At 44.6% G+C, this 26,704-nt stretch overlaps 1 protein-coding gene and 1 long non-coding RNA gene across 2 annotated transcripts in view; both read right to left on the bottom strand.

Annotated features, from left to right (window-relative positions):
• Positions 1–26,704, bottom strand: part of LOC142583298 (cytochrome P450 4c3-like) — a 199,778-nt gene that overhangs the window by 137,487 nt on the left and 35,587 nt on the right. The window lies entirely within an intron of this gene.
• LOC142571846 (uncharacterized) lies at positions 14,794–20,417 on the bottom strand. Its single transcript, XR_012825963.1, has 2 exons — positions 20,283–20,417; positions 14,794–15,177 (listed from the first exon to the last, which is right to left on the bottom strand). It is a non-coding gene; the product is annotated as an uncharacterized LOC142571846 (long non-coding RNA).

Below are 26,704 nucleotides of genomic sequence, written 5' to 3' on the forward strand. Positions count from 1 at the left end.
ATCTTTCAGAGGGGAAAAAACTGTATATTTAGTTAATTCTATGAGTACCAACCTATGGGATCATAACATGCGGGATCACAAATAAATAAAGAAAAGTTAAGGACCGCACAACGTGTCTTGGAACGGCAAATGATAGACGTAACATTAAGAGCGAGAAAGACGGCAGCGTGAATCAGAGAGCAGTCTGGGGAAGATGATCTTCTAGTTGAGGTTGTGCAAAATAATTAGCCTTGGTCTGGTGATATGATGCATCCAGCGGGAGAATTGTGGTGCCTTAATGGAACAATATGGGTGCCGACATAATTGAAGCACAGTCGATGGCGGGAGAGGACTCCGTAAAATGATGCGATCTGGAGATTTGCAGGCACCGAGTGGTTTCAGTTGGCGCAAGACATTTGTAACTGGAGATCGCTGGTAAAAGCTTTCATCCAGCGTGGACATAAGTAGTACGAGTATGATGGTAAAGCAAGTTTTTCAACCAGTGAAACTTGTGAGCGCGATACTTTGACGGTGTAGATTATACCATTTTGCAGGTTCCTTTTCGATTCTACATTATAAAATTTAAAACAGCGTCTGTGGCGTATGCAAAAAAAAGGCAACTTTACAGAGCGCAGCTAACATTATCTTGCTATAAGCTCATGTTAAAGCATGCCTAACGCCCAGCTGGATTAATAGGATACGCAATGCTCTTGGCATTCAACAGAGGTTGACAAGCCAGAAATCGACTCAAAGGTGACATAATTTAAGCTCCTGATCGAGATCCTCATGGCAGGCTATCGTATATGCCAATGTCTTGACTGAGGCTGCCTAATTTTCAATTTCTGAAACAAAAATAATCGAGCATTAGAAAAAGTTGAACCCGGTATGTGATTGAAGATATTTGTGCAGAAATAAAACCCGAGAGCGTAACGCAACCACGTCATTGGTATTACCGTGTAGAAGCGATAGAAACTGAGGAAAAGATGTTCTTTCCTCTGTCAATGAGGCACATTTTCCGGCCGCACAACCATTAAAAGCGATCCAGATGAGTACAACTCTGTCGGAGCTTAACCAGACAGCATCACGAGCAGTGACGTAGCCAGGAATTTTTTTCGAGGGAGGGGGGGGGGAGGTAGGGGAGCAGGCGGGTGATGTCGCGTGTTGTTTTATGCCAGGTATCGCTATGGCCGAGGGTGGCGCGGGTGGCTGCTCGTGCTTAGTGAGCTCACCCCCCCCCCCCCCATCCCCTGTCTACGCCCCTGATACTACGGCCTAATATATTTTATCAGTGTCAGGTTTGTTGCGAATGCAGGTTGTAGCAGTACTCGAAGCACTGCATTCAGTCAAATAATTTGGAAGGTAGAAGCGAACGCACGTAATGTATAGAAAAGGGAGGCCTCGCTGCCGTGAGTCAGCTTTTTCTTTCTTTCTTTCTTTCTTTCTTTCTTTCTTTCTTTCTTTCTTTCTTTCTTTCTTTCTTTCTTTCTTTCTGAGAGTGCTACTTTCGTCTAGTTTATCTTTTTAGTGAGATAAAACAAACTCAATGGCGGATAATTCCTTTCTGGTGACGGGATGATTATGGTTGAGGTAAAGAAAAGCAACACTGAAGTGTCACGAGGTCACTTCTCGCTCCCAGGAGAAAAGCAAAAGAAAAACGAAACAAAGTAGCTGTGAGGCAGTGACGGGACGAAATTTTTGCTGATGGCGTCGTTTTCATTGACCATAGAGCGAGAAGCGGCTTAGGATCAACAGCAGTACACGAGACATTTCCAAGCCACGAACTTTCCCCTTATCGCGCCCACGCGCCCGCACACACACATATGCACTGAGGAAAGGCACACCAGTGCGCTCACGGCAGCTTTCAGCAAGCGACGCGGAACGCAATAATAAATGAAAGCAAATTCTGAGGCACCAAAAAGTAATGACAGCCGGCTGCAAAGAACCTGAGCAGCAGTGAAGTACCCTTCTTGGATGAGCCAAAAGCGCGCATATACGTAGATGCCGCAAACGGTCTCGCGGGACCCTCTATGGATGAGCGAGTATGCACAAACGGTGGAAGGGGCGGAAGACTGGCAGTGGCGAGGAGGCGAGTAAAACGTTAGGAATTCTTTTTTTTCTCACCGATGAGAGACCTTCGCCAAGACATTGGACCACGAACCGGCGCGAGGGCGAGGAGGAAGCGGTAGAAGCTGAGGAGAGACCGACGACCTCAATTCCGTCGGCCTAGTTTCCTAGATTTCGTCTCGCGCCCACATCTGCCTGTCGGAGAAAGTGCGGGAGCAGCTGGTTGTCCCAGGGCGAGGGCCAAGAATGCGGCTGTGCGCACTGGCTGCTGGCAGCAGCGCTTGACGAGAGCGTTAGAAGGTCTCCCCCCCCCCCCTTGCACCTTTCGAAACTGCGTCTGCACGTCCCGAGCGCGCGCAACACAGGGGTCCCCCTCCCATCGGGCCCGCCACGATGTCGCGCGGACGTTCAGATAGCATCGGGCAGCCGGTCTCACGGCTCATTTGTTACGGCGCGTAACCACAGGTTCCGGCGCAGCGACCTTTTTCGGAACCGGTGGCGCAGATGCGCGGGCAAGGACGAGGGGACTCTCTTCGAAGGCTATTCGCGTGGCCAGGTAGACAAGAATCTCAAGCTGATAAGAGGTGTGCAAGCAAGGGCTTCGTTTCCGGAACGCATTTCTCACTTCTTTGGCCTGTGATGCCACGCTCGCGAAACCGTCAGTGGCAATTCCATTACTATTCAGTCTCGATAAGAAGGCGAAAGACACCCCTTGCTGCTGGCTCTGCAGTGCAATGTGTTGTTCAGGAGCTCACTCGACACAAGACCAGCCTCTTCGAGGAGCGAAGTGCAACTGACGGTGCTCCGGAGCAAATCACCGTCATTCGCACCATACAGACATATATATGCTCGTATATCCGCCATGCCCCGCAACTCGTAAAATTACTAGCATACAAGACGCTTTTCATACAGAAGTTAGAATACGCATCACCCATTTGGAACACGCATCACACCTACCTTATTAATGCACTTGAGTCACTTCAAAACAGAGCAGCCCTATTTATTCACTCTTGATATTCATACGACATCAGTGTATCATGCTTGAAAGCGGAATCGGGTTTATTACAACTTTCACGCCTTCGCCGTCTTTGCTTATTTCACAAGTTTTTCCACAGTTCACAATGCTGCGAACCCTACATTGTCCCGCCAGCCCGCATATCTCACTGCACGCGTCATCCATCTGAAGTTTCCCGGCCACCTGCCCGCACTGTCATTTTTTCCGCCTCATTTTTTCCCCGTGTTCCAGCATACTGGAATGACCTATCCAACGACATCGCTCTCATTATGTCCTCATCCACTTTCACGGAAATTATTGCAAATCACTTTTCATTGTATTGAGCAATATAAGTGATGTGAATGTTCCCTCATTTATGTAATACCCTTCGCGGGTCTTTAAGGTAATACAATGAAATAAAATATACATTGCAGAGATTGGTGCATCTTGCAGTCTTCTTTATTTATTACTTTCTCATACTTTCACTACTAGAGCAGGCCAGTGAACAGAAATAATCACTGACCAACGTCTGTTTTCCTTTCCCACTCTTCCCTCCCTAACTCTCGCCCTCTGACTTGTCGCTTGTTCAGGGGTACTGATACAAATGTTGCTAATAACCGCATATATCTTCACTATGTCGTCAAAGCGGCGCAACTGCGCAGCTTGTTGGATAAGTGCTTGTTATCGCATTCACTTGTAACGATGTCAGTGCGAGTGTTACCCCTTAGCAAAAATATACCATGCCTTGTTTTACGTTCATACGATTTGTATCGCCATTTTGTTGCACTAATACCCAAGTATCATATTTTCTCGCCGGCTTTCCGAGAGTCTATTTAATACTTGCGTATCTGTATCGCATAGCACAAATTAAAAAAAATCAGTTCGAATTCTTGCGTTGAAGCTTTGTGCACGCTAACGGGGGACTACTACGTGCGTTACACGTCGGCAGTTCTATGTGCGCAAACGTTTGGGCATGCAGGTTGGACAGTGGCGGTAATGACTTATGGCCCCGTCCCTCTGAATCAGGGACGCTCCCATCCCGTGTCGGCAGGCGTGAAGGAGCAGGATCGGCCTGTCTTGGGCAAACTTGGCATGCCTCGAACTCCAGCATGAGCCATGCTTTGAATAAATACACTCTCTGCGTACTAGCTTGTATTGTGGTCATTGAACGCTTTCGAGATGCAAAATGCCTGGCAGGTTCATTTGTGATCGTCGTTTCCTATCGGTGTTCTTGCGGAAGGAAATCGACGCCCTATCCCGGCCCCGCCGGCCGCATTTCGATGGGGGCGAAATGAAAAAAAAAAGAACAGCCGTGATTTAAGTGCACGTTAAAAAAAAACCGGAGATGGCCCAATTTATTTATTTATTTATTTATTTAAGAACTCTCAATGCCATTGCGGCGTTACAAAGAGGAGTGGTACAGTTATACATTATTGCAGATGTACGTCTTGAATTAAGATTGATCAGGGTTGCTGGCGATGGAGGCGGTTGATAGAGGTTGATTCCATTGCGACGACGTCTTTGGCACGAATGAATGAAAATACAAGTTGGTACGGCAGCTTGGCACTTGAACTTTAAACAGATTATCAAAACGTGATGAGAGGCAGGAAGGAGCGGTAAAGAGAGCGCTTTTGAGCTCATGGTTAATGAAAAATATTTTATAAAAAAGACAGAGACGGTCAACTGCTCGTCTGCAAAACAGATGAGGAAGGTTAAGAGAAGATGTCATTGCAGACACACTAGAAGTACGAGAATAATTGGATTAAATAAAACGAGCTGAACGGTTCTGGATGGCCTGAAGAGACGAAATGAGCACTTATGATGGGGGATCCCAGATCGATTATGCGTATTGTAGTTTGGACCTAACTAGCGTTTTGTATAGCGTTAGCTTTAGTGAGCCGTGGGCTGAAGAAAAGTTGTGGCGAAAGAAACCATGCATGCGGTTCCCACTGTTAAGTACATAATAATTAACAGTGCAAACAGCGCTTGTCCTTGTCCGCCTTTCTTGTTTCCGTGTTTTTATCGCGCTATGAAGTTACTACTTCAATTGCATAATGAATGTGCTCATGCCATGTTAAGTCATTGGAAATGTGGAGACGAAGATATTTGTAGGAATAGACGGAAACTAATTTCGAGCCATTAAGAGAGTACGAAAACGAATATTTAGGAACACTGCAGCGCTAAATCCCCATTACTTTGCTTTTATTAATATTTAGGTTCATCGACCAGTCACTACACCACGAATAAACACTATCTAAGTCTAAGTGAACAGCGGTACAGTCATTTGGCTTAGTCACTGCATGGTAAACTGCACAATCATCAGAAAATAATATAAGAGTTGAGGAAACGCACGCAGTTGAGTCATTAATATAAATGAGAAATAGTAGTGGCCCCAGGACAGTGCCCTGTGGCACACCAGAAGTTACGGGACAAGTATGCGAGTCATTACCGTTGGCTCTGACGTATTGGATTTTTTTGCCTAGGAAGCACTCGATCCACTTATGCAGTTGCGGGCCAATGTTAAGTGTACTGAGCTTAAGAAGAAGATGATCGGAAACTGTATCAGAGGCTTTCTGGAAGTCGAGAAATATGCAGCCTATAAAAGAACCAATGTCAACAGAAGAAAACAGGTCATTAGTAAAAAGTAAAAGTTGATTTTCGCAGGATAAGTATTTCCTAAAACCATGCTGGCTACTACTGAACAAGTTACTTGATTCTAGAAAGGCAACTAGTTTCGAGTAAATAACATGTTCTAAGAGCTTACATGGGACACTGGTTAGCGATATGGGCCTGTAGTTTAATGGGTTAGCTGTGTCACCTTGTTTGAGAATAGATATCACTCTTCTGGCCTTCCAGTCGCTAGGTAACGCTCCACATTCTAAAGACTGTGAAAAGAGTTGTGCCAAAATAATTGAACAACATGGAGCGGTTTGTTTCAGAAATTGGGAGGTAATTCCGTCAGCACCAGGTGCAGAGTTCTTCAGTTCTTGTATTAGGCTAAATATTCAGAATGCATCAATGAGAATAGGATCCATAATAGTTAAATCAGGACAATCAAACTTACGCAAGACGATACTAATGCCGTTAGAAAATGATGATTTGAATACATTTTGTAATATGTCACAGCACCTGTTGCTTGGATTAGCCTTTTCATGATCATCACGAAGCACAATATCGTGTTTTTTGGGACCGTTAATAACATTCCAAAATTTTCGAGAGTCACTCTGCAAAAGAGAGAGCAGGGTTTTGCTGAAAAAGTTGTGCTTTGCTACGGCACTTTCATTCTTGTACTGAAACGTTGCGCAGCGACAAGCTTCCCACCTTTCAGGAGTGTCAGATGATAATGCCTTACAGTACGAGTGTTTTTTTCCTCAAACAAAGGAAGGATGACGTGAACCAAGGAGAGTGAAAAGCAGCATGAATAGAGCGAGTTGACACGTATTTATCAATAAGTGCCAATATCTTATTTTTAAAAATTGTCCAGTTCACGTCCACACTCGGACGTAACAATTCCGATATATAGTTTTCAGTGAACATTTCAAGTTGAGCATTAATGGCTCCATAATCTCTAATTATAGTAGTAAGAGGCATTCGCCGCTTCCACTGAAGGGAACAAATAAAGTGTATAACACGATGGTCACTTAACCCATCTAAATAGTGAACAGAAGAGGCTAAGTCAGGATTTGTAGTACAAATCAAATCTAAGATATTAGAGCAAGTAGCATTAGTTCGTGTAGGCATATAGATAATCTAAGACAAGTTAATATATTATTGCAAGTATAGTTAATATATTGCAGATATAAATAAACGTTTCACTCTCCAGCGTGCGGCATGTAACCGTGGCACCATCACACTTCACAACAATGTTCGGGAAATTAAAATCACCCAACATAAATATAAATGAATTCGGGTACCAAATCACAAGGTTGTGTAGGGTGTCATGCAAGCCATTGCAAAAGATTCAGATGAATGAGGGGGCCGGTAGCACGCACACAAAATTATATCACAGTGATCTACATGGACACAAGCACAGCCAATTTCCAACATAAAATTTGTGGGGATTGGACATGACTGCAACTGAGGAGATACTGCAACGAGAACGCCACCACCCCTTCTTGTAGTGCGATCCGATCTGTAAAAGTTGTATCCTTGTTTGTAATGAATAATTTCACTGTTTCAAATTTTGCTCGATAGCCACGTTTCAGTTGGCACGACTATATCAGCCGAGCAATCATCTATCAGTGAGGACAAGTAATCTCGTTTATTTAAAAGATTTCTAATATTAATAAAAACGAATGAAACTTGGTTCGCTTCTGAAGACTGCGTAGTTACGTGCGATAGGTATGATGACGGCGTGCTATTGGCTCGCGGGTTTGACGCGTGCCCATTTGTAGGCGCTGGCTCAGTTTTCCGATTTCTTTCACAAACGCTATCCGTTTGTGCGCAGTATACAAAACATTCTTTATTAATTAAAAGCCTATTGTATCCAAAAGTATGATGCTCACCACTCGACTTTCCGAAATCAAGAAGCGCTTTGCGAGAATTGCGTGTTTCTTCGCAGAAGTCTTCACCTACCGACACACAAGTTCCTGTTAGCTTGCTTTCCTCCTCAAGAATGCAGTGTTACGTCTCAACATCACAAAGGATGTTAATTGAACGTTTGCCACGTGTCAAACCACCGCACATCCTAACCAGACGTCAGCGCGGTGTGGACAACGACTAAAAGCGCTCACTCCGCCATTAGCCAGAAACCGGAGAAAAGGATAAACTGGAGGGAACCACAACAACGAATGGATAAGCTCAGTTAATTAGACGAGTCAAATCACCACACGAAAGGACCTCAGCGCGCCTCACCTTGCAGGCTGAGCCGAGAAGGGGGTGGAGAACGACGAACGAACCAGGTGTCGCCGGATGATTTCTTTCTTCCGCAAATTACAAACCAGTTTTTTCGAGGCGGAGTTACGGGTGGTGGCAAGGGCGTGGTAACGCAACGGAACCTATGAATATGATTTCCTGCTGGACAGTCCTCAGATTCCCCTAGTCGAATCGCTTAGGGAAGACGACGGTATTAAAAGCAGAGACTTTTCGAGTGTGTGACAGAGAGTCCTGATGTGAACTGAGACGTTAACTTGCTTCTGCATGGAGAGGGAGAGACTCTTTATTAGAAAAACGGATAATTTTGCCGGCGCGTATACAACCGCTGGCATGCTACTCTATATAGGGATGGGGAATGGGATTACATGATTCCAGAGGAGAGATGGAGAAGAAGAGAATAAACATAAATATGACCTGCATGGAGTGCTTCCGCACTGGAGCCATGCAACCAAGCTAAATAAACCCTTCCTCCTTCTTTTCCAGAACATGACGTCATAGTCGATGGGCTTGGTGGATTTCATGCCTTGAACGTCACCCCTATTTCGCCTGTCTGTCACGCGACGTCACGAAAAGCGCGATAGGTCCCCATCTGATATCACGTGTACACACTGATTATGAATGATTCTACGGAACAAAAGAAAAATAGTTATTCCTCATTCGACGTATTTTCACCATTAGCGCTCGGCTATTGGTCAAAAGTTTTCGGCCTGCACCCACTTAACCTGCCTGTCATGCGACGTCACAAAGCCGCAAAACTAACCTCGTCAAATTGACGTGTACGTGTTAAAGATGCATTAACATGCCGAACAAAACCGAATTTTCTTCTGAATAGACTCAGGCTGCCACGTTCCAAAAGGAATAAAAGATGGCTGCCGCGGATAGCTCGGGCACTGGCTACTCGCACCTGCCGGAGAGCATGGGTTTATTTGCCTGTAAAAAACTTTTTGCGTGACCGTGTAACGTTCTCGAGCACTTTCGGCACGTTTACGATCTCGTTCGGCGAACTCTTCTTTACTGAGGATCCGTTTCAGCGTCACTCTTAAGCTTCCGTTGCATGCCGTCGCGATTGTTAACGACCCACCACAAGCTCAGTATTGGAAAGCGGACCAATTGCAGACGCTGACACCACCGTATTCATCCCGCTATCAATTTTCAGTGCAGTGGCTCGGCCCTATCAAACCCCTCTCCACTTGAGCGTGCTCCACGCCTCTTGTCAGCCAATTAAATAAGACAAACCGCTCAGTGTAGGCAATGTCATTCGTTTTTCAAGCAAACAAAAGTGACCTCCTATGAACGAGGAAAGCGTTTGATTGGTCTGTTGAGATAACGCCGCGGGTGACCGCCTTAGGCTTGAGTCGGCGATACGCAAATTTGATGTCAGGATATTGCAATAAAAACATATTGGAATAGTTTTACGTTATAGGGGCCCCAGAGCATTTTTTATTTCTGTGGTGTTTTCTTCAATCTCGGCTAAAAAGGCATGCACTTAATGTAAGCTTTTTCTACAGCAGCCGCACCTTGAAACAGCAACGATGCTCTCGTTATATTAAACAGTACAACGCAGTCCTTGGGAATTTTTGGTATATATCTGGTTTCATTCCTTTGTAGCATTGCTGTGAATTAAATTATGGCGCTCTCATAGTCCGCCTGGTATTGTGCCAGTACTTTCTTTTACTCGAGTAGATTTTATGTTTTCAGTAGACGAAAGGAACTACCCTACACTGGCGCCACTTGGCGGCTGTGACCAGCGTTACTCCTCAGGAATGTAAGCCGCTTGCGACCCACGTGTCGTGCAGTTCGGTTTTGCTTTCTTAGCTTGGTGATTCTGGCGGTTTTCTTGCAGTAGCGAGATAAGTTGTGGGGACGCCCGCGCTCTCCTCGAGAATTTGAGGGGCAAGCGCGGGAGTGCCCCCCGTGATTAAATGTGGGGCAGAATTGCAGATTTCAAGGCTAGGGAATAATTGCATAGCATCACAGGACACTAAGAAAGCAAAACAAGGAGTGCCTTCTTACTTATCCCCGTGGCTAGAATGCAGCTCACGCGGGTACGCAAGCCCTGCGACCTTGGGTATAGGCTGTGATTAATGGCATAACAGCTTGTTTCCAGCGCCGGGCCGAGCACATTAACCAGATCCTCCGGACAGCGCAATGCTGTAAGCTCCTTTATCCAGCTGACTCAGGATTCCCTCGCACGATCGAGGGCGTGACGTAGGTCGGACACTCTGGTATTAAACTTGAAGTAACAGCGCTTAGCTTCTGAGACAAAGGAATCTAGGTCACGTTCCTTTCTGCTGCTGCTGCATGGTTTCATGCCGGCACACTTCTCTAGCACAGGTGCTTGTGGTGGCGGCGACAACCTCCTGCCTGCTGAAAGTAAAATGAAGGCTGGTCATTTTTCTTGAGCACCCGCTGTTTACGACTTCTCGTTGCGGCGCGGCAGTAACTCGAACATTCTCTCATTGATCCAAAGAAGAACCGCTTGATACCGCAGTGTCTGCGGCATTTTGAGACTGATTCTTACGGCTTAACGTCTTAAACCAATGCCAGCATGATGGGAGACGTGATGGGTGAATGGCTCCGGATTAGTTTTGACCAGCTGCGGCTCACCAACGTGCTCCTAAATCTATGTACCTGAGTGCTCTTGCATTCCGTGGCTACCGAAATGCGGCCTAGTGTAGGAGCAGAACGGAATAGGCACTGGGCCACCGCAGAAGGTCGAAGTGTTGAGGAGATTCTGAGCAATGAAATACTAAATCTGCTCGCAGAAAAATTTGTTAGTTTCTTGTTTCGTTGTTGAGCAGAATTGTTATTGGTTAAACTTGTTCGTCATTCCTCGTTGAGGTCTATCATGTAGTGGCTAAGATGTACCGCTGTCACTTGCAAAGTGACCACAGAAAAACATCTGTAGCGTTATCTAAGGCATCGACATTCTTAAATATTATATGAACAATTTGTCTAATATGGTTGCTTATGCCATTGCGCCGACGAGCTTCTTATGCATTTTGATCACTTCCATTTCCCGTTCCTTTGCACGCATTTCTGGCGTGTAATGTCTTTATGACATCTATGAGGATGTTAGTAATGCCGCGAGGCATAGATCTTGCGTCATAATTTTATCCTGTTACCCTTGCCTCCCCTGCGCGTGCGTCTTGCAGCGCAGGAGCCGCACGCTCAGCGGGCACTTGCGGTGTGCGGTAACGTGATGGCGGAGGTAGTAGCGCGTTGTTTGTGCGATTACGTTCTGCTCTCTCTCTCTCTCTCTCTCTCTCTCTCTCTCTCTCTATATATATATATATATATATATATATATATATATATATATATATATATATATATATATATATATAAACTCAAGAAATATTTCTAGGCACCTCTTTAAGGCACACTCTCACAAGGAAAGAAACTCTGTAGTGTGCTCCTCGACAGCTCCGTACCAGTAAAAACAAGAACAACATAACATTGAAGAGGCGCACTTTCCGCGACAAGCGAGTCGGGGTGGCGTGTTAACATCATGTGTACTTTGCATGCTGTGTACATAACGAAGCTTTCAGGAGGAACGTAAAACAGGGCGCCGGCTTTATTTGCATATACATCTTTTGCTAAAAACTTCCTTTTTAAGGCGTCGCTTGTCGTTTTTATAGATGTAAGCACTAAAACCTCACCACAGGAAGTATTCTTTTTCACTCAGCGTTAACCTCCTTCCGCAGATCGTTATGTCTTTTCGGGGTGTGATGGACGCACCAGCTAACAGGAGTAATATACCTCATTAGTATTCCCATAATAGATGCCGCGCCTTCTCTGCTTGGGTTGTAGCCCCCAAGTTTGACAGCAGCCCCCTTATACAGTAGAGCGTCACGTGTGAGAGGAAAGTTTCTCACTCTTCATTTTCTTTTTCCTCACACCACGTGCGTGCGTGTTCTTTAAACATCACTCAGATGTAAGATGGCTAAAACGGCGGGAAAGAGGCTATTTTTTGCACACCAAGCTGCAGAGGCGATGAGAAGTATGACATGCCTTGCGTTCCCAGCGAGACGATTACCAATGGGTCGTATGCACCGCACGCCCAAAGCCGCGCCCTCTGCTGTACGCTCTTCCTTTCTGGGTGAACTCTGTAGACGGATTATCTCCCTTTCATTTGCCTGTTCCTTTTGCATGCACCATTCTTCCTCCTCCTTTTTTTTGTGTGCCTCGGTGCGCATTATTTGAGACTAAAGCGTGACTTTCGCCTACGGTAGCAACGATGCAAACCGGTGACCTCTTTCGGCGCCCAGGAAACCAAACCAGAGGGCAGGGTTATTTCTCTGAAGCCGTAGGCCGACTGATCCTTCATCAGCAGCCGCTAAGCACGGGTTAAAAGAGAGAGAAAAATACGCGAGCCTCGGGGGTCAAAAGAAGTTCACCTTCCATTTTGCCGTTTTGCACCAACGCATATGGAAGCGTAGTAGACGGCGACGTCGCCTGATCCTCAGTGGTCGCATGCATGGCGCTCGCTGGCTCATTGTTCCATTTCTTTTCGTCTTCGTTGAAAGCGTGCACACGATGATAGTGCGCTCAGAAAACGACCGTTTTCCAACGATCCGCCAACACTTCACGAAACGAAGAGCAGGCCCAGTGACACTTTTTTCATGAGCCGGTGTTTCTGTACTTACTTGTGACCCCAGTCACGTCGTGCCCCGCTTGGGTAGGATCGGGTTAACTGGGGAACCACATGGGTAGATCCTAAGTGATATGCTTCCGACATTGTTGCACTGTTACGTACAGGAGCAGTAAACGAGGCGGTAGGTCACCGTGAACGCAAGGGTGACCACGCTTATACGCCCACACTCTAAAAATTTTAACACCCTTAAGGGTGTAAACGACTTGTCCCATGGGTGACACCCTTTTTGGGTGTATTGCTACACCCCAAGCAAAGGGGGGCAAATTAACACCCCACAACAGAAGGGGTGTTAATATGACGTCACCTCGTCTATGGGTGTAAAACAGACAACACCCTTTCTATATGGGGTGTAACACAGACACCACCCTTTCAATATGGGTGTAGCATGGACAACACCCTTCCAAAAGGGTGTTATCCCTGCAAGTATTTTAGTGTTCACTACAGCCATGTAGTTAATGGGCAGACTAGCTGTTGTGAATGCTGGCTAGCCTTAGCTATGGTACTACCTTGTTCAGTATGAGCCAGAATCTGTAAGGCGTCGTCATATTGCGCTTCAGGTCCGTCATGTGGTAGCATAACGCGCGACCCTTTCAGGCAAAGAATTTAAGGTTTCGCCATTGCAGCAAGGCACACACGCCATGCTTTTCTTAATCTTCCTCTGCAGTGATAGTACACTGCTGGCAGGATGCAGAGCGCAATCACAATGCGCGCTGCACTAAGGACACAGGATCTCCCGCACCTTGGCGCACCAGTGCTTATAACCCCGTGGAAACAGCACACAGCCAAAAGCATGGTTACATGCATTTCAGAAATACTTAAAAACCTCCACTTTTCTTGGTAAAAAATTTTCGCAACACCAGCTCGACCAGGAGGGAAAGACACCATAGCTCGTCGTTGTAGCTCATATTGAATGCAATAGAGCGCAAGCAATGCATGGATTGGCGACGATAACAAGTGCAGTACTACAGAAGCATACGTTTGCCTGTCAAGCAGTTTTTTGCCGTTTTAAGCACACACTTTATACCTCTATTCATCAAAGCTGTCATTTATCTCCACGGGATGCTTCTACTAGTACTTTCACACATATGACTTAAAGGTAGCACTGAAAGGCAAAGAACAAAGTGCTTCCACGTCGAGTAATGTTTCCGCATTTACGAACAAAGCAGCATGTGTAGCTGTGCGTGCTGTTCAATATATAAGCATGCACTATTTCCTGAAATATATGTATGCTCCATTTACTGCCAGTCACCTGCTTATACCCAATAATTTAGTTTATTTTTCACCATGTGCTTGCATTGAATATTCCACAGGCATGGTAAGTTAAGCTACCAGAATAACAATCAACTAGTCTAAGGTTACCTAATCGAACAAAATCATTGTAAAATTTGTGACAAAATGTCAGAAGAAAAGTATTTATTTCATTAAAGAGAAATGGTTACATAATAATATCTGCACATTTTAAAAGTAAGAAAGGAAGATAAGGAGTAAAACCATACCAATACAAAGACACAAGCACCGAATAATGGCACAGGCTTGCTCAATTAAATTTTAAGCAGAACAGTTTTTTTAAATAACCTCACTAGAAACTATCACAAGTTTTCATTCGAAAAGCACTGCATCTTATTATAAAGCACAAAAATAACCGGTCACATAAGTAACAAGTCTGAGTGTGTCTTTAACACAAGGATATAAAGTTGGGCGAGTTGGTACAGTACCATGATCTTGGATTGTAGCGCTAAGTGACACGGACACAGACTAGAAGCAGACAGGATGAGCGCTAACTCTCAACTAAACATTTATTGCAACGAACATATATATATATATATATATATATATATATATATATATAATGAATTTTGAATACATAGTAGTAACATGAAGACGACAAACAAAAGCCATCAGCCATCAACTGCGTGGCAAATCTAAGTGCAAGCTATTCTCTTATCAAGTATACCTGTAGGCATTGCGACCAATGTGCTCCCAAGATGCATGAGGCATTAGTCAATGCAGAGTTGTAAGGACATGACAATCCTAGGATGATTATGTTCTTGAGGCTTCTTTCCCCACTTTCCATCTTTTGAAACTAGTATACTTCAGTCATGAAAACAAAAATGCTACAACTGGCGTGTGATAAGTTTTGCGTCTTATTTCCTAGCAGCTCATTGAAAAGAGCCACGATGAGAAATTCAAATGCTGTTACCTCATCAGACATTCAAATTTCTTAAACACAAACAAAACCAGATAGGCATTAGAGCGAGCATCACTTAAATACATTACACTGGTTTAAAGTTATTGCACCACTTTGTGCCAGGTAAAAATGTTAGAAACATCAAAAATGTTAAGATTCTACGGCCAACCGTGAACACTAAATAAAAAAATCATTAAGCTTTCTTAAACGGGTACAGGAGCTTTACAACTGGCCGTCTTGGTGATGGACACGCAGATAGATGAGGAGCCATTCCACTGAGACGAGAATGTTGAGGGCTTCGCATGGAAGTCTGCGAGACACTGCAGAGTAGTTCTTGGTCCACATGAAGGAGGTTGCTTGCATACACATCTGGGCCACCATACTGAATGCATGGTTTTACCGGAACCTTTTCCCCCTGCACTGTGGTAAAAAGCATGGTTAAGTTTATACGATATTTAATATGCAAAAGAAGAGGTGAGGCATGCAGACAGGACACGAGAGTAGAGAAGTGAACACGAACGCGAAAAACATGAAAAATTGCATTAAATTGTTTTATTAGATAAAATTTTTATACTATGTGTCATTCATTATGAGGGTTCATAACTGCAACATATTTAATATATAATCAGGTAGAATTATCAGCTTGGTCAGTTTGTACATGCTCGTTTGAGGCAAGAAATCAAGTTTCACAAACGCAACCTCAACATTCTTGATTGAAAAAGGAACACCTCAGATGACATGCAGTCCTGTGAGTGGGAATTGCACAGTTCAAAAAAAACAAATTAAAACTCACAGACCGATCTTGAAAAAGGAATAAGCAGCTGCTACTGCAAAAAGCGAAATGATTGACAGGTTTTAGTAGCACAAGGGCATCTTTGGCCAATGAGCGCCAAGTCTATACTGCAAAAGATAAACTTAGTGCATCTTTACAAAGCAAATATATAAAGATGACTAATGCCTCTCTGCACTACAGTTGCTTTGCTCTAGCGTGAAGTCATTTTAATGCATGCACACGTACATACACACGCTACACCCAAGTGTAACAGCTGCAGAATTAAAATTGGGCAGCAACAAAGTGGCAACCTTTAACCATTGATCCCAAGCTCTAGTAGTGACTGGAGGTAGTACCAATATCGCCAATGATGAGTCGCAATCTTTCTGCCCAATGTTATGCTGCTCTTATTGTCAAAGATGAGTTACAGTCGGCATTGAGGGAAAGCTGCCCTCAAGAGCAGCTCTTATTTTTGTGCTATTTCTAACCAGAGACCAATGAAGTAATATATTTTTAGAATGAGAATGACACCGAAAAATTGAGTACGTAAGAAATTTGGAAAATTTGGTACATTTTTCCGGAATTAACTTGGGTGTTAACGGCTAAAGCGACAATCCAGAAACTAGAACAAGTTTTTACATGTTTGCTACCAGTGAATGCTAGAAAATATGTAGGCATTCTGTAGTTTTGTCCAACAATGCAAAAGGGATTCTTAATAACTGAGGAAATAAATGGAAAAGTATCATGAAGTATATTTCCTGAATGTAATGCAGTATCACTCAACTTCTCTTACTATATAATCTCCACTTGATTAACCTGCACTTTCTGAACTAGTTCAGGAGGTGCTGCATTTCACTACTCATTCCACCAGTTCAACGTGGCAGCAATGCACGTTGTGATTTGTTTTACTTAGTGCAGGCTTTGTACAGGGCGAGTTCACAGCATTCCCTACACTTGGCCGAAAGGTAGTGCATGTTTACGCAGCAGGTGTGGTGCCCCTTCTGCACGAGCGAGGTGCAGAAATCAGTGTTTCATACAATTGCTAGAGGGAACTCTGACGTTAGTGTCCACAGGAGATCAAACAAGAACGGTTGTACCAGCATGGAAATTATGGGAAGTACATGGATATGCCTAAACTTCGTCTGTTTGGCTTCAAACGGCTTTGTGACTTTGTAAACTAGTCATTTTCAACAATATACTGTGTAACAAATAAATAATCATTAAAATCGTCCGACGACAGGATTCAAACACAGGAACTCTAGAACAGAAGTCTGATATTGAAACCATTAAGCCACGGAGGCATGTAACGACAAGCAAGTGCAACGCCCTGATGAATTTATCGCGGGCATACCAGTCCCTTGAGACTCTTGGCGCATTTCGATTTGGCCACCTGGACAAGCAATTAATAGCAATTGTGCGTGTTGGCGCCGTCATCTGCACTTCGAAGAGTATAGACTGCGCTGAAATTTACGACAATAAGATTTTTATAGCGTATAATATACGAAGCCACAAGAACGTCTGAATTCACAAGCACGAATATCAGACAAATCCATGTGCTTCCCGTCATTCCCATGGTGGTACGACTGCAGCGCCAGAGCTCCCTCTAGTAATTACTGTAAGAAACTCTATGACAGAAATAACCGAAGTGCCTCGCATTTTGTTCTGGAGTAATAAACTAAGTTTTGCTGGTCCCATAAATCTTACTGGTCATTAATTTCAAGTTTTAGTGCAGTCACATGTCTAGTAGACAATTGCGGTATTTTGCAAACATTGCAACGCCAACTGTGATGAATGTTCACTCTGGTAAATTGTTTATGATCGAGTAGCATAGACTACTGAAGCAATCCCTGGAAGGCAATTAAAGTAATTTTCTTATTAGCAGCCTTTAAACAGCATTCGAGCATATGACACATGCACCTCAGATATGCAGATATTTCCTTGACTCAGCAAGAAGCGATGCTTCATGTTCCACGAGGCTACTTCTGTCAAAGCAGTATTGGTGCTCTCTAAAAACAATGCCAATGCAGATGATCCAAATATTTTTCAGGGGCAACAGTTATGCCTGAAATCATGCTAGATTAGTTTTTTTTAAACACATGCTCAGACCATGTTAGAAGTGCTTCTTAAAATCCTCCTATTTATTAGACTAGTCATATATCTGTACACAAAGGCTACTAATTAGGTCCCATGCTATATCATCATCTTAAAACTTCACTTCGTAATACATATGCTGTGATAAGATTTGAGACCACATTGAGATGCTGAACAAGGTGAATTCATTATTTTAAAATGAAGCTCCTGTTCTTCCAAACGAGAAGAAAGGCTACTGAGGGTCAAAATTTTTCTGAATCACAGCTGGAAGATGCCAGGGAAGGCACGTGGAAACTTATTTGTAATTTTCTATTTAAATGTAGAAAGGATAAAGGGAAATGAAAATGGTCAAAAACAACCAGGCATAGGGGGAGAACGAACCTACAGCCTTTGCATTAGGCATGCGATGCACTAACCACTGTGCCACCGAGGCAGCATTCAACCGTCCACAATGGCCCCTCAGATTGTCGACGCTCGAACACGGCCGTAGTACCCCAGTGGTTAGTATATCACATGCGTAATGTGAAGGTTATGGGTCCGTTCCCCACCCACAGCTGGATATCTTTTAATCCACTTTCACTTACCTAGAATTTATCACTTCTATACTTAATATAAAAAACTTTAAACATGTTCTTGTATGCTTTCCTTGGCCTCATTATCTGCTGGCTTCTTCCAGTTCTGTTACTTCCAACACTTATACATATTCTAATCTGGTAAGTAAACAGTTTTGCATGATGCTGGAATGCAATATAATACATTATTGTGGGGCCGTGTTATGTAGAATGCCTTACATTGCCCAGGCAAGGTGTATTAATGTCAATCTGAAAAAAAAAAATACCCACTCCAGGCAGAAATGCTGTGTACTGCTGTGTGCAACAGGGTTTAACGAAAACAACTTGTTCAGAAATAAAGCCACCAAACAACGAGGAAATATGAAAACTAGATGAAAATTTGTGCAGTTGCATGTTAAAAATTTAGCACAGCAATAGATGAAGACATAATGAAGGAAGCGCGAGGATGGTTTATTTTGGACACATGAGGCAATATACCTGAAAGATGCATATGAGCTTACACGTGGAGAAATATTGTTTATGTAGCAGCTAAACTACGAACAGGCCTAGAACACACTGATACAAGGTGTCGAGCATGTAAATCTTATCATGCCCTTAAGTCAAAGAAACATGGCTATTTCTCATGATTCGCTACACATGGCTGGCTCAGACAACTTAGCCACTTCTGCATATGCCTTGTAATTACGAGGTGGTCTGTATGACATGTGCATGCTTTAAATATGTACAAGTGCCACGTAGCTGGACAGCACCAAGGTAATGTCGTTTGCCATCGCTTTGAGGAAGTGAAACCAATTCTTGCATTTTTCCTAATTAGGTAATTAGTTATTAAAGATTATTTAACTGCTGAATTATATTCAAAGCAAAAGTGTCAGTGCGAAAATTGTAGAGCATCCTGAAAAATTCCCTATCCAGCTTTCTACTGCTCAATAGGTGCAACAAATTTTTTTTTCAGGCTTGAAAGAAGCCAGTGAACACATGCAAGAAGTGCCGTGCAACTAACCGCTCGTGCACCTGAACAACGTTTGGCTCCTCCTTTCATGCTTGAAAAAAACTTTTTGAAAAGAATATTTTAGAAATCAATTAATTATTATTGACTATGTTTTAGGCAAAATGCATGAAATAGTGTGACTGCCACCTCCATTTTCGGCGACATGAATTGACTCCATTTTCATGTCCAAATCCAGCTATACATGGTGCGTGTTTTGAGCTGGTTCTGTAATTTAGGCTGGTTCTGACTAATTGAAGCTTCGCACCCTAATAATGCAGTCAGCCTAAAAAGAAATTGGTACATAAACGGTCGCTGTCAGTACTCCATACTCCTTTAACTTAGTGCAAAGTGCTTGTGAGCCAAGAAGTTGGTAGTTCTAAGCAGTATTTCTCATTTTGACCTTGTGTTATAGCCCACTTACTATGATGCCATGCTGCTCAGTCATGCTGGTCCCAGCTTCAATCTAGGCCATGGCAGCTGCCCTCCAATGAGGGTAAAATGCAATAACGCTTATGCACTTAGATTCAGGTGTACATTAAAGAAGGCCAGGTTCCCAAAACTTCAGGTTGTGACTTTGGAATGTAAAAGCACATAATTTAATTTTAAAATTTAAAGGTGCTTTATTAGGAGCAGGGGCATCATTTTGAGCTTTTACTGCACTGCCATGGCACCAAGAAGCTCCAAGTAAATAAAAACAATTTCTTAGACAATGTACATATCTTGCAAACATTTACAAACACTTCTCTGCATGCACCTCTGTTGCTGTTATATTTAGATCCGTATGCCAAGGCGGGTTATGATGTTAGAACATGTTTCAAACGTGTTTTTTACCGCTTTAAAGTTGTTGGTTATTTTGCATCTCTTTGTGTGTCGAACGCACATTTCAGTGCATCAATTTCTTCAGAAAGTGCACTCCTCTTTATTTATTTGTGCATGCAAAAAGGGTTCAGAAGAACTGCTTTCTGAAAGTCTGTATAACAAGCAAAAAACAATTCTATGTAGGCTGCTCAAAGAGAAAGGATTGGTTTGTAAATATGTTATTTAGTTCTTAAAAAAAGAGGGAGCTGTCAGTATTCTGTTCCAAAGTAAAGGTTGCCCCTACCTGGCTCTGCTTCATTTTCCGATGTTGATGGTCCATTCGGGGGCACTCAACTGATAGGCCGCACTTTGGCGATGTCGGGTGTGCTGTCACCAGGCCCAAGGTCGATCGACACCCTCACCAAAAGTCGAGTCCAAACGCTATAAAAGAAATATCTCATAATTTTGCTATCAGTTTTGTCATCTTGCGTGTTTCACACACGGCCGTCAGTGAAATATTTCGTCACTTGGATACTGAAAGAAATTCAAGCATTTTCTGGCAGCCAAGCTGATGATGATGATGTGTGGTGTTTTATGGCGCAAGGGCCAGGTTTGGCCAAAGAGCGCCATGACAAGTGGTAATGTTGACGATGTATTATGGAAGATGTGACTTGGCTGTAAACTAGCCTAAAAATTATCGCTGTAAAGTGCGTAAAATCTACGTGCTATAAAATTATGGCGATGACTAATCACGAATACTATGAACATTAAAATCCATCGTGGAAGAATGATGCAAAATATAAAATATATAGGATGGTAAAATTACTTGGAGCACTGCTGCCTCGCCAGAGCCCTTGAAACACAAGGACCTAGAAGCATTTGCTGTACGAAAGAGCCATCACAGCGGCATCCTCTGAAGAGAGGACGGCAGCCAAGCTGAATACACAGTAAATGGAGAACATTAAAGGGCTAATTCAGTTGTCACATTAGATTGATCAAGTACAGCAGAAATGGAAAATAAATCAGTGATACTGTGTCTGTTGGCTTTGAATGCAAGAAACGTAAAAACAGGAACTTGCAGCCACGCCACTTTGAATTTCCCGCGTTTGCTACACCTCACAAGTTTGGCATCGTCCGGTACTTGGGGATAGTAACCGCTTAAAATCAAGATGAACGAGCGTAAGCATAAATTAACAGGATACTTAACCGGGCAATATTGGCGCATAAAACAACTCACGTAGCGAAGCTACTGTCAATTACCCGATGACGCATCTGCGGGCGGTGCGGTTTGGGAGAATTCAAAAAGGAATGAGAGTTTCACTTGTTTCACGCCTACTAAGCTAAGACAGAATTTGAGCTTCTTACTAAACTATACTGGATATTTACGCTCCGAATAAAACGCTGGAAATTTTGTTACGTCACATTGCGTACGTATGAAAGTGAGGAAATTGCTTTTATTGTATTCTGCCAAGGCGGCATGTAGCAGCTACCACTCTCATGCAACAAAAGCATGAAAGTGGTACTCGTGACACCGTAAACAAACATATACAGCGCCAACGTTACGCCCCTTGGAGTTGGAACTAAGCACGATCAAGACATTTTTCTAGCCTTCATAACGCCATGAACACGACCAAACATCGAGCGAAACAACTCTCTGCTCTCGAAAATTATTACCGCTTCCATTTATATACCTATCGCTGCCACAAGCAAACGTCAATGGGCTAGCTGTCCACAAGCCGCAGATTAGACTGACAGCAACATATTACGGTAACGTAGAACAATTTCCACGCTAACTTAGCAGCCGCGGTGTGCTCTAAGTGCCAAAGTTCTCGTTTGCCGCTCGAAATTCACACCATGATGACGGGCACTGCATCTTTCACATGAAATAGTGCACGCTTTGCTCCGGAGCTCAATAGGAGGGCGAAACGCATTTGCACGTACCTGAAATCCGCATGCCGGAAACCCGTCGACACTTCCGAGAACGGGGCGCACAGCACTCGTACAGAACCCACGGCGGCTTACGCCCGTACGGCGGCACAGCACCCGTACGGCGGCTTGACTTGGACGTGAGGCACTTCTATCAAACGTTTCACACGCGACATGTTTCACACCGATTGCGCGAACACCAGAAAATGACGCAGGCCGCATTGCGACGCCGAGCAGACGTGCATCCACCGATGAGCTGTGTGCGCGTATTGCAGAGAACAAAACCATACAATACGTTAGGCGCGAGAAGATGGCGGCTCTCGTTGCGGAGACGAAGCGGACGAAGCAATGACGCGCGAATGAATGTTGCCAACTGTTGGTTCCGCGTTATGCCAGCGGTGGTGGCTTTAGTGGCGTGTGTTGCGGCTGTCTAATTTTTTATTTCTTTTCCCCAAACAGTATAGCTAAGATCAGTTATTTGTTTGAATTTTTAACTGTGTCGTTTGGCATTATCTTTGTCTTTTTATGCTATTAAGCGGCCAATTATGGCCTCCCAGGTTTGCGCGCGCCAGCTTCGCGCGCAAATCCCAGAGGCCATAAGACAACTCGTTATAAATGCCGTTCTTGACGTTAACGTTTCATCATCGTTTCTTCAACTGAGATAGGTAGTGTCCCTTTTCCCGGGGGTGGAAGGGGGCGATCAAGACGGCATCGCTCAGCGGTAGGCGGGGGAGTGGGTTGGTGTTGGTTCTTATCGCGAAATTCGCAAACACTGCGATTTTTTTTATAACGTAAGCATTTCTGTACTTATCCAACAAGAAAAACCATCCGTCCGTCAGTCCGTACCGCACGATATCTTTCAAAATAGAACCCGCAGCAGCGAGTGAATTCACCTTCGTGCTAGCTCTCGCTTCAACGCGACCGAAGCGGCGAGGACACTGCGCTCGCGAAGCTCTCAGCTGATGCCGCACTATGCGCTTTTCGCAGATCACTTTCAAGATAGGTGTACGCGCGGCTGTTTTCAAAGCGAAGTAAACGGTGAGAACACAGCGCGTGAAGTTTTTAGCAGTGGGCACACTCTGTCCACAATGCAGTTCGCTTTCAAGATACGGTTCGCGCGGCCGTGCCAAAAGCAGCCGCCGCCGGAGAACGGTTGATAATGGTTCGACGCGGATGAGGAGGGCTAAAGAGCGATAACAGCTCAAAACGAACGGAACGTTACCAGCGCGCCTGGCCCCGCCACCTGCAGTACTTTGCTTGCGCCGCCGACCAGAGCCGCTCGTGTCGCCGCAGCGCTATCGCTTATACTTGTCGGATCAAGTCTCATAACATCGATAACGACATGGACTGCGTGTACATGAGGAAGAGTCACAATGCTTACGCACACTTAGACAAATCCGAGAGGAGTTCCTGCGTGATTTTTTTACCGGAAATGTGCAGTCAGCGGTGGGACCCAGAGTTGACAATGCCTATAAGAGGGGTGCCAAGCTTTTTTTTTTTGTGAAAGTCTTGCCCAGCTCACAAAGATCTGCTCAAGCTAAGACTTGCTGATGGCTGTATGTGTTTTTTTTTATTGTCGCATGCCCTCGAACCGCCACGAATCCTACAGTGTAATGACATTAGAGCAGTATTCACGTCCAAAGGAAAATGCAGCCGGTAATTGGGCTGCCTAAGGTTTGCGGCCCGGCGGCAGCTGCCCTCCCGTCCCCCGTTTCCGTTGACAAGTTAGGGGGAGGGGTCTAGAGCAATCTTACACCCCCCTCCCCACAGTGGCGTAGCCAGAAAAGTTTTTCGTGTGAGAGGGGGGGTCCCAATTGACCGTGGAGAAGGGAAGGAGCGGGGCCATTGCCATAGCAGCAAAAATTTTACTGTTAGTGAGCGTTACAAGTGCCCGGCATGCCCCAATTGGCTACGCCGCTACTAGCCCCCCCCCCCCCCCCCGCAATCGACGCAAATCGAGCTATCAGAACGTGCATGACACGCATGCATGACATAACATGAATGACATGCCGCGAAGCTAGCATGGATGTCGTCACATCATCATCAGCAGCAGCTTATTTTGACGTCCATCGCAGGACGAAAGCTTCTCCAGCGATCTCCAGTACCCCTGTCTTGTGCTAACTGGTTCCACGTGTCTTCAAGTTTCCCAATTCCATCACGTCCAAATTATTCTCTGCCGTCCTCGACTGTGCTTCCCTTCCCTTAGCACCCATTCTGCAACTCCAATAGACCAGCAGTTCTCTCCCTTACGCATTGCAATGTCTGCCCAGCACGACTTCTTCCTCTTAATGTCAACCAGAATATCAGCTATCCCCGTTCGCTCTCTAATCCATATCGCTGTCTTCCAGCCTATTATCGTCATGCCTAATAATTTTCATTCCATCGCGCGTTGCGCGGTCCTAAACGTCTTCCCAAGCTTCTTTGGTAACTTCCAAGTTTCGGCCCCATACGTTAGTAGCGGTAGAAACAAATGGTTAGCAGTAAGCTCCCTGGTCATGATTTAGTAAAGCCTGCCGTAAGCTCTCCAGCTAATTTTTTATTTTTGTTAACTTACTTGATCAGAGGCCCCTGCGAGTAATTAACCTCAATAAACATATTTCTGCGCAGGTTCTAGAGGCTGACTGCCGACCATGACATTCGTTCTCTCGCCAGGCTGCGGAACATTACTTTTCTCTTCTGCATACTAACTCTCAATCAGACTCTTACACTTTCTTCGACAAGGTCCTCAAACGTTTGTTGCAAATAGTCTGCAGCGTTGCTGAGTATGCCAATGTCATCTACAAACCGTAAGTTGCTGAGCTATTTACCGTTAGCCCTCACTCCTAACCATTCCCAGTCTAACTGGTTGCACTCCTTTAAATATTCAGTAATAGCATTGTAGATATTTCGCCATTGAAGCCTTTTGCAGATATCTGGCTATGCAAAGTCTGCGCGTTAGTGTCATCCGTTCGATATCAACATTCGTGGGAAACTTCATTTTTGACCACTATTCGGAGCCAGTGGGCTGCTGCCTAGATGCCCCGATCTAATCATTCCAGCTACCTGATTCAAGCGCAGGTAGCGCGCGTTTCATGTATAGCCAATATCAACGCCTTAATTAGCAGTGTTCATTTATCATATACTGTAAGCTTGTTCACTTACTCCCTTATACTTAGGGTGTATATTAGAAAGACTGGAGTGTTCCAAGGGTGTTTTCTTGTCGAACACCCTTTTCCGTTAGGAAAGGGTGTTTCAAGGGTGTTTACAAGGGTGAAAATATGAATACACCCGCATTACACCCATAAGGGTGTGAAAATTTTAAGAGTGCAGGGCTGTAACAGCGGTGGTCGACCGGCCACTTCCGCGGCTTGAACAGTACGCGGGCTCTCGCTGTGCTCCACCATCGTGGGCAAACCGCTGGCACTCGCCTCGCTGAAACACCCATAACGGCATGAATCTTCCAGAAAAATAAGTAGAGGAAGAATAATGGAGTGGGAAACAAGCGCGAATGAGCTTGTAAAGTGCGTTTCGATTGATATATATGTGAAGGGCAGAATCATCGGCACTGCCTTCGTACTGCAGAGACAATTGGGCGCTCTTCACGACGCAATAAATCAATCGTTCAACTCATAGCCCTAACCACTTTCCCGACATTTTTCCCTCTGAAGCGTTGAGGTAAGGCGTAGAGCTTTTTGGTTCATCGGCAAATATGTCGTTACTCACTCAATCGCTCTCTCACAATACAAAGCAAGCTGAAAGTCTGCCGCTAAAAAATGCATTGGAGCTCACAAACGCAGAACGCACAAAATAAAAAATATTACATACTCTTTCACTGTGATTAATGTCTTGCCTCAAGCATCTGTAAAGTTCTAATATCTGCGGCCCAATTTACAAAGCTTTTCGGTCGCAAGAGATATTCATTAGCCGGCGCTTTCAGTAATTCTACGCCGAACGACAGAAACGGCCAGCATCTGCTCTTGCGTACGTTCAAGCATACGAACTTTTTAGCGAATAAGGGCACTGATGTCTAAAATCGTCGGTTTACCACGCCCACGTCGGTTTACCACGTCCAAAGAATGGAGTTACCACGCAGCTCCACCCTCTGGGTGGAGCTGCGTGGTAACTCCATTCTTTGGACTCTCCACTCTCTGGGCAACGCAATGGAAACTCCTCATTAACTAAGAAAACGTAAAAAAAAGGGGGGGGGTCTATATGGAGGTGATGTAATGGTGGTGTTGCTACTACAGGCGGTGTTAGTCTGGCAGGCTGGGCTGGAAATTGCTCCGCCTGAGTCCCTCTTTCTGTGTTGCGAATATGTGTACGCCACAAGTCCATCAATTTAGTCTCTCGCAACAACAAAAAAAAAAGAAACTTAGCAGAATGCACTTCCTTGAGCACTGTCTGTAGTCATTCAGGAAAGACTACCTGTTCAGCACACGTGTAATAAAACACTCTTCTTCGCAAGCTGTCCAGAGAACAGGAGCTCAGGCAGCACGAAGTGACGCGACCATCTATATTTTGCATGTTGCACTTGTTGCAACCATCGCAACCACAACCGCCATGCAACATGCTACCGCAACATACCAGACCTTAAAACACCTATTGCCGGAGTGTAGGCCCATCCCGGTCCGTATTCGCAACGAGCTCTTACGCTAGAATTTTTCGTAATGGGAAACTCTAGCCGGTCTTGAAACTGGCCATACCATTAGCGAAGGCGACCGGCCAATGCCAAAGAGCACTTACGAACGAAAAGCTTTGTGAATACGGGCACCCGTTCCTTCTGCGTATGGAAAGGTAAAATGCTATAATAAGAGTTGAACG

Source organism: Dermacentor variabilis, chromosome 1 (assembly GCF_050947875.1).
Source record: "Dermacentor variabilis isolate Ectoservices chromosome 1, ASM5094787v1, whole genome shotgun sequence".
Taxonomy (NCBI): domain Eukaryota; kingdom Metazoa; phylum Arthropoda; class Arachnida; order Ixodida; family Ixodidae; genus Dermacentor; species Dermacentor variabilis.